A 9,533-nucleotide genomic window follows, 5' to 3' on the forward strand; every position below is an offset into this window, starting at 1 on the left:
TTAAAGCTGTAGTCTACGATGTTGAAAATCAGTCGAGAAAGCCTGAGACGGTTAGTAAGTTCTAAAAAAACTCATCCCGCCCCTCTGTGCTACCTCCCTCCCACTGGGAAACGACCTGAACAACGTCACTCAGTCAAGCTCTGATCACCGGTAGTAAACATCGGAACAGAGATTTACCGAGCAGTAAACGCATAAAGCCTTGAAGGAATGAACACTTACAATTATGACTGATTGATGTTATTTACTTTCACAACAACGTTTAGCAGACGTTTCCCCTCCTGAGCCTCGTTTACTCTGGTCAAAAGTACTACCTAGTTTTGAGAAATTGTTATAGCAGCACACAGCGCATCTTGTTCAAATTCCGATCGGCTCGAACAGAAACCCGCTAGGCCTATTGAAATTCAAGCACTTTAATAAATATAATTACTTTGACCCGTGATACGCGATGCTAAACGACTAACATTCCAATGCCGACCGGCAGCATGAGCATGTTGTCAGACTGATATAAAGATATTTATGTAACACTGCACACCATAAAAGTATAAATAAATGCGTACCTTCTCAACAAAAAGTCCGCCGTGTCAGCGTACGTCGGTTTTCACTCCCATATCTCCCTGAAGCTTCCTCCAACGGTCAATGGCGGACCCTATATTAATTCGACTTTGATTCCGGCGTTTGAGTCTTCGTTTTTATCTCTGCTCTTTCTTCTACAGACTTGCTGCTGTCGGTTTGTTTTTTCTCCATTTGTGAGCTGTTGCTACTTTGCTAGCTACCATACACTGTCAATAATTTCATGTCGCGGGCGGGGTGGGGTGCGATGGGGTGGAGACACGAGCGCAAGATGGAGTTTCAAGTTGAGGGGGGATTGGATGAGAGCAGTCGACCAATGTAAGCTGTCCGGCCGGACAGCTTACATTGGTCAACTTCTTTGCCGCTGTACACCCAATAGAGTGAATGGATTTTTTTTCATTCTTTTTTCTCTTCATATTGTTAGAACCATAACCAGCATCTAAACGAGGTTATTAATAATGAACAATCTTTGAAATCGTAGACCATAGCTTTAAAGTGCGTTGCATTAAATAATAAACCGAACCATAACAGATGTGGTAAACAATCCAAAAATGTTACAATCCATTTCTCTCAAGGCTCCTTACTAAACTAGAGAGGTTTACTTTTACTTTTTCCTTAAAGAGACACTGTAAACAGGGATGATCCGCAAATTGTTCAGGCCATGTATTCTCCTCAACTGATTAATTATCAGGATTTTCTTGTCTTTTTGTCAAGGCAACAGCAGTGTTTCACACTTTTAAATGCTGTTTGAGCTGCTGACATCTATGGTATTAAATATAAGAAGTTGCTATTAGCAGTAGGGGGATACACTGTAATTATAAGTCTGTGCTTGTTCCCTCTGGTTTAACAGGCTGCTAGGGAAGATCCTGTCAATCAGTTTGGTCAAGATTATATATTAAATACATTAAGCTAAAATTGTGTTCAGAAAAAGTTTATCACAGATCTGATCATTCTTATTTGCAATTTTGTCTTCCTGACAGTAAAAGGGTAAGATAAGAGACTTATGCTGCATTCAGACCAGCCACGGTAGAGGCGTCAAGCGCAGGTGATTTTAATTTTAAGTCAATGTAAAGACGCGTTAAAGTATTCCTCCTCATTCACGTGTCTAGTTTGCGAATAACACAAATTGAGCGTTGCCGCGAGAAACGCGCGAGTTGAAAAATCTGAACTTTGGTGGAAAAATGTGTAGCATTAACCAATCAGGAGCTTGCTCTAGGAGTGACGTGATTACAGGAAGCGAGCGAAGTCGCAGAAGCCCCTCCCATGACGCGAATTTCTCCGAGAATGACTCTGCGCTTTAGACATGAATTTGATGCCTTAAAGGCATCTGGTGTGAACCCACAGCTAAACTCCTCTGTTTAACAGCCAAATGTAGCCATAAAGAACCTAGTTTCAGTCTCTTATTTAAAAAAAAAACTCTTATTTGTTTCACTTTAGATGATCTATTTTACTCATTCATATTTTTGTAGGGTCGACATAGTACAGTAGATAGAGGAGATATCAACAGATATAATTTAAATGGTCCTGCTTATTAATTTATAATTTAGAATAAAAATACAGTCACATATGTGACCCTGGACCACAGTCATAAGGGTCAATTTTTTTAATTGTACAAAAGCCAAATAAATAAATGATCCATTGATGCATGGTTTGTTAAGATAGGACTATATTTGGCCAATATACAGCTATTTAAAAATCTGGAATTTGCAAAAAATCTAAATATTGAGAAAATCGCCTTTAAAGTTAGCAACTGCATTCACTCAAAAAAGTTTTGATATTATACCCCCCACACACACATCACAAAAATAAAACTCATCGGATATACGTGATTTAAACAAGTCATCCCACCAAGTTCAGAAATCCGTATTTATACGGAAAAATCACATCCCTGAATGTGCTACTTATGACTGGTTTTGCAGTCCAGAGTCACATATTTATGTCACAATTCTTTACTTTTACATGGCTTTGTAAGGCCCGGTTAAACCCAGATAAATAATATAAAGAGACCATATTGGCCTCTAGACGTTTTTAAGCTCAGTGATTTACATGCTCATGCTCATGAAGCAATAACTTTCTTCCTATTTATATTATTCATGTTACATCTGAGTCATCTATCAGTAAAGTTGACCTTCTTCTGAAACACCAAAGCAGCTTTTAATTTTTCCTTTGATAAGGAATCATTTTCCTGTTTCATTCTTTCTTCAAGGTCTCTCTTTCTCTTTTGTTGCGGATCTCCCTCTCTCTGGTGTGTTATCATGAGAGATATATGAAATGTGTCGAAAGCTGAAGCTAAAGAGCTGAGATTATCTCTTTGCCAGCATGTGGAAATGCTTTTTCCATTTTAATGTCTTGTTTAGAGGAAGCACAACAGCTTCAGTTTCATGGCTTAGTTCAAGGCATTTCAAAGACATTTTAAAGCTTGTGAGAGTCTGTGTGTACCTAAATATTAGCTCATAAAATCCGAACAGCAATCACAGTTGTCTTCTATGAAACCAGTACATAAAACAATACTATCTATCTACTAACGTTAATGATTTTAAAGGAGAAAAATTCAAGTATTTGCATGTGGGAAAACAGAATCTGTTATTATAGCAGCAGGCTCAATTACATGATTTATGGGTAGTTGCAGTACAGACTGCTAGATATGTTCAAACAACTAATTAAAGATGCCAAAAAATCTGAATCAGAAACAGCTTTATTGCTAAGTATATTTTAAGAGTTTGGTTCCAAAATGCAATAAACGGCATTTTAAAAAAAAATAGTTACCACCAAAATCAGTATTGTATCTGGTCAGTATTAAAAAGTAAATTCTTAATTTTATGCAAAATGCAATATCAGCCATGTTATTCTGTCATCTTTTCTCCTTCTTTGGTGGCGCTTTTGAATACACACTGAATCCTAGTTTTCCTCATCTACTTTGTACTTTGTGATCAACAAACAAACAAAAACAAAATAATACTTTTGATGGCATTGATAAACCTGTGGTGGTTTTCTGTGGCGGGAAAGAAACATAAGCCATCAAAATCAAACGATTAGTCATGACTAATTATATATTAATATATACTATTATATAAATATATATATATATATTTTTTTTATTACACATGTATGTGTGTGTATTTATATATACATAATTATTATACACAGTACACATACATATATTATGTAAACAAAAACTTTTATTCTGCAAACAATTAGTCACGACTAATCATGAGGCAGCACTATAATGTACGCAAGAGGCAATCGAGATGGAAAAATGCTGGCTGTTGCTTGTTCTTACACAACAGGATCAAGCTTCTTTCATGCTAACACATTGACCCCGTGTTTTTATAACCTAAAAATGCTATGTGAACGTTTTAAACAGAAAAAAAGTGGTTTTCATTTTGTCACTTTATTGGTATAGAAACCAGGAACCAAAGTCTTCATTTGCACATATAAGGAATTTGTTTTAATGTCACAGCTTCCAGTAGACAGAGACAAACAATGTAAATAAATAAAACGAAAAATAAGAAATAAAATAATAAAACAAGACATTTTGGCCAGGACTCCCTGGCAGAAGAGATTTTTTTATCTCAATGGGATTATTCCTGGAAAAATAAAGGATAATAAATAAATAAATATATATATATATAAAAACATTATATACATATACGGTTATTGCACATATTCTTTTTTTATTGCGCAGTGGGAAAACATTTAGCTGTTTATGAGGTAGATTTCTTGGGGAAAGAAACTGTTCTTGTTCCTGACTGTCCTGGTATTTGGTGTTCAAAAAGCAGATGGCAAGGGTGTGCAAAATGCATTGATACAACATGTTACATTGTTCTCTGATATGTGGCTTTATTAAGTGCAAAAAAATCCAGAAAATGTTTTTCATGTCTATTTACAACGCTAGGATTTGTCCCTAGAATTAAATGGTCTATTATAACCTTATTTGTAAGGACCATGAATAATAATGTTAAGCTTTGCTCTGATTGGCTGTTTCTCAGAGTGGCTTATTTCAGTAACTCACACAGCAGACCTTATATATTTGATCCTGTATCAGACGAAGATACAGATTTTGAGGCACAATCAATTGTAAGGAGATCGGAAATGGATGTTTGTGAGTGCTAAGTTTGTGTTTTTTCAGTATGGACCTGCAAAACATAACTAGATACTAATAGTAGAACTTCACCACAATGATAACTAACATTAGCATTAACTTTGCATGTTAACTCGTCAGCAGCCACAACTTTGCTTTTAGCATTATAACAACAATTTTTTAATGTTGGGGCAAACATCCCGACTGTAACATGTTGACATTGGCCTGTTTTCCATGCACAAGGTTTACATAAGAGGGAGGTAAGAATAGTGTTTGAGGCTCACGATGTGGGATTACCTTGTACAGAATTCATTATTATTCACCTATGCCTAGATACATACAGTTTTACATTCTACAGCACCTTTAAAATAAAAAAGTAAAAAAGTGTCAGACACTAACATGACATAACATGCATATATATGGAAATGAGCACTGATGCATTATGCATGCAATTTTTATATGAATTTTATGAAAAGAGCAACATGATAAGCATGCTCTGCCTCTACTGCTCGCAATAAACTGCTAATAGAGCAAACATACACTATTTGCCATGGTAATGTGCCACATCAAGTCGGAGCGCAAAGCCGCCGCCACAGATCCTACGCAAGTAGATTTCTTTCAGATCCTCCGCTCCCTTCACAACATTTTGTCTTTCAAAGACTGGCTTAGAAAACACCAGTCGTTTCCAACGTGTTGGCTGAAAGAGATTTACAACAAGCTATTCGCTTTTGTGAACAACATGATTATGAATAATGAAGCAAGTTTAAGTCCAGATGGAAAGTACTGTTTGTATCAGTACGCTGAACAATTATTAACTTTCTATTTATGTAGGCTATAAATCTAACACTGAAATGCGGAGAAGCAGTAAACAACGGTCACAATTTATATTAATATATTATCAATTACTACAAACTGCAATTCAGTAGAATAGTCGAAGGTCAATTTATCCAATTTAGAGCCTAAACCATTAATGGTCAATTGACCCTTCGCTAAGCCACGCCCGAAAACCGCCACAGGCCATAACTGGCCCCGGGAGGTCTGCAAAGCTTTCGAACGAGGGAAACATGCCGAAGCATTGTGCATATGGATTGTGTAAATCTGATAACCGGTATCCTAAAAGTTTGGATGGGGTGGTGAAATTTTTTCCCTTCACAAAACCCAAGGGGGAAAATGCCAGACGTGGATCAAGCAGTGTGAAAGGCCTTATTGACAACCAAATGTCGACAAGATTAACATAAACACCTATGTTAATGTTAGCTAGCTAACTTCAACACATTATTGCTTGGAAATGACAGTTCTTTGTTCATAATGCATATATTTAAAAGTAAAATAAGATGGTTAAAGGCAAGTCCGAGGCTGACTAACATACTTTAAAAAATATTTTAGCATTTTGTTAATGGACCTCAGTACTCCAATCCGATCGCTACTCCCCTGGGGTTAGTTCTACAAGCGGGAGATAGTCATCATTGCAATGTGGTCAGGCTTATGTCTTGTGTTTATTCCACAAGACTAATGGATACGCTGTTTGATTTATAATTATAAGATTATATTCACAAATTTCACTTACCCAGCTTTGCATGAACAAAGCTGTACCTTACTTTGTGTGTTTCCCATTTGAATGGTCAGCATATGAGGCGGCTGCTGCTTGGGCTGGGACCTATAAGCTTAAGCTTCTATTTTGATTAAATTATTTTCTAATGGGTTGCATAATATGTCGTGTATATATCCCTTGAATGCATACTGCAGTCCTTTTTGTCTTGCTCTATCAGATATTTCACCTGTTTGCCAAAAATTATGAATTTTCTCCTTGGGAATGTCTGACACCATTGCATACATACTGTAATAGACTTGCCAGGCATAAATGCTTGACAGGCGTAGCAACAGTAACTAAGGAGGGTGGGGCTTAGCGAAGGGTCATTTAAATAATAGCAAATATGATGAATACAAAATCGCTAAACATAAATTAGTTGACAATTATTTACTCAAAAAACACTAAACGATCCTATTAATGAGCCTTAATGCCAATAATCTCTAAATGAACAATTATTGCAGATTGGGTGAGAAGGGTGTAACTGTAGCCTGGAGATCTCCTAATGGGGCGGTTAACTCCAAAACAGGGTTGGAGCTTGAAAATGGTTTGAGGTTTCATATCAGATACACTTATGGCGCTTTTCCATTGCATAGTACCCCACGGTTTAGTTTAGTTTGGGTCGGGTCAGCTCACCTCACTTTGGCGTGGTTAGCTTTTCCATTGAGTTTAGTATCACTTCGCAGTGGGAGGGATTATAGGCGTGTCGTTATATTTGCGCTGCATAAGGCTGTGACATCATACAAGTGAGAGCGTCCTTGTACATTCCCATACATTTATTTATTTGTCAGTCCGCCACAAAATTAAAATTGGCCACCACAAATAGATGTTTGCACATCGCGTTTATCACTACCTCTGTCTCACATGACAGTTTCTGTTCAAACACCCGTGGCGTCAGTCGACAGCGCTCCGCTGAGCCTCATTGAAGTTGCATTTAAGCATACATAATACTGACGTGCACGTCGCGAATGTGCCGCCACAAACCTGTGGATGTTTTTCATCGCTAAAAGGGTGTTTGGAAACTTATAGCAGAGCACAGATGACAACATGTTTGCTCGAGACAGCGCAAGCTAGCAGTAAGCTAAAGCTAATATTTTACATAATAGGATGACGCCGATGATGATTCTCTCAGACCAATCAGTGATCTACAGTGTTTACGCGTCACATTTGGTATCAGCTCAGGTCGCTTGGAACCCCAACCGAGGTGGTACGAAAAAAAGTATCGGGTACTACGAAGTGATCCCAATGGAAAAGCTCCCAAAAGTAAGCTGACCCGACCCAAACTAAACCAAACCGTGGGGTACTATGCAATGGAAAAGCGCCATAAATCCCAGCTTACCCCAACCCTACTCACACCCTTTTGGAGGTACTGGTCACTGCTCGGCCTTGCTGGTATATCATTGTGTCTAACATATCATAATGAATGATGCAATTCATCTATCATTAGGATTTTCCAAAATTTGAGTTGTCTTTCAAGCGAAGTCAATCAAAGATTCCTAAAACAATTAAGCGTGTATTATACATAATTTTCCGCTCTGGTATAAAAATAACCTTTGTTGCAACAATAGACAGATTTAACATTCCCACAGCGAAAAAAAAGTGCCAAGTAGTTTAAATTCTGACAGTTTGGTCAGGAAGAGATGAGACCACAAACATTCAGAGCAGTTGCATCATGGGATACTAAAGCACCTGAGGCTTCCATCAGTGGTCATTGTGATGAATTATTGAGTTTTGGGAACTTTGAGTTTGTGCTGATGTAAGCTTAGACTGATACAAACAAAAATCATTGCAAAACTGAATAGACGGTAACCCAACCCTCAACCCAATTCCACCCAAATGCCTGTAATTCAGAACCAGAACTTGTGAATGGTCTAAACCCTCTTCATAGATTGACAACTATTAATTAAAAATGGAAATGAAAAGAAACGTATAATAATTTAGTCATACAGTGTCTCTGTTTTGCATTGGTCAAGTTGCAAATGTGCGGTCTATTTTCAGACCTGTGCAGGTAAAATAGGTTCATGCTTCATTTTCTCCACCTGGAGTTGATGTATGAAACTCAAGGGCAGAAATCAAACTGAAAAAAGGAAAACAATGTGGCAATGCCGGAGGCAAACGTATTATCACCTGAGTGAAAAACAAAATGCTTTTTGATATTTGTCCACATTGAACTCAAGCACCAATAAAGAGAATACAATACAGTACATATAAGTGAAAATAGGTTGCTTGCACTCATCACACTTAACCTTGATACAAAAGCACCTTACTATCTATCTGTGACTTTCATCCATTCCAATTTTTGCCTTTGCTTGTTTATTTTATAAGATTTTTACTGGATCTCATTTTATTTGCATTTGTTCTAAATGAATCTTCACGTCTTCAGGCAGTGACTGTTCATATAAACATCTGCATTAGCTCTTTAAATCCTTCCCAGTGGAGGATTTTACACGCACATACTAATTTTAATAGTCGCTATATGATTCCAATTAGCCTACATGCAACTAATTGGAGCTTCTCTGTGTTTACTGCTTGACAACCTGATTTAGAGACCCACAATCCTCTTACACCCTGAAAGCAAAAAAACATAGCTTTTCTTTAACACTAAAACCAGGAGCTTTTACCCATACTTTATTGTCTTTAAAGTTTTTCTTAAAGATCACTAAAGTTCAGAGGTTCAAGGTGAAAAAAAATGATAACAGATAAATCCACCGCTCTGCACACAGCTGCTCATCTCCTCAAGGACATTTGGGATTACAAACCCAGTAGGACTCGTAAGGTATTTTATGTGAGTCAGAACATGGGTGTAATTTTTTTTAAACTCTTGAGAGGATACAGAATCAATCCTTCAAGTGTTTCTGTATAGCTTAGTGGTACAGTATTGCATTAGCAGGACAAAAGGTCATGAGTTCGAATCCAGGGAACAAACATACTGATAAAAATTTATAATTTGTAATATGTTACACAAGTTGCTTGGAATAAAATTGTCTGCCAAATGCATAGATGTAAATGTAAATGCTATCAAGTGGCAACAGATGACAGATTCTTAGTAAGACTTGATTTTCTGCTTTTATGGTCTTTGATGAATGGAAAAAGTGAAACATCAAAAACAAGACAAAAATTGATCACTGGGTATTTAAAATATACTTCGTTTGCTCTATTTCTGTTTATTAAAAATTACAACCTGCTTGGATCTGGATCTCAAGGGTCCTGAATCTCAGGATTGAATAATATGCTGAGGGTCTGATCTTGACTCCAATATGCTGCCAGCCAATCATCCCATTAGATTTTGTGTCA

Source organism: Misgurnus anguillicaudatus, chromosome 1 (assembly GCF_027580225.2).
Source record: "Misgurnus anguillicaudatus chromosome 1, ASM2758022v2, whole genome shotgun sequence".
NCBI classification, from domain to species: domain Eukaryota; kingdom Metazoa; phylum Chordata; class Actinopteri; order Cypriniformes; family Cobitidae; genus Misgurnus; species Misgurnus anguillicaudatus.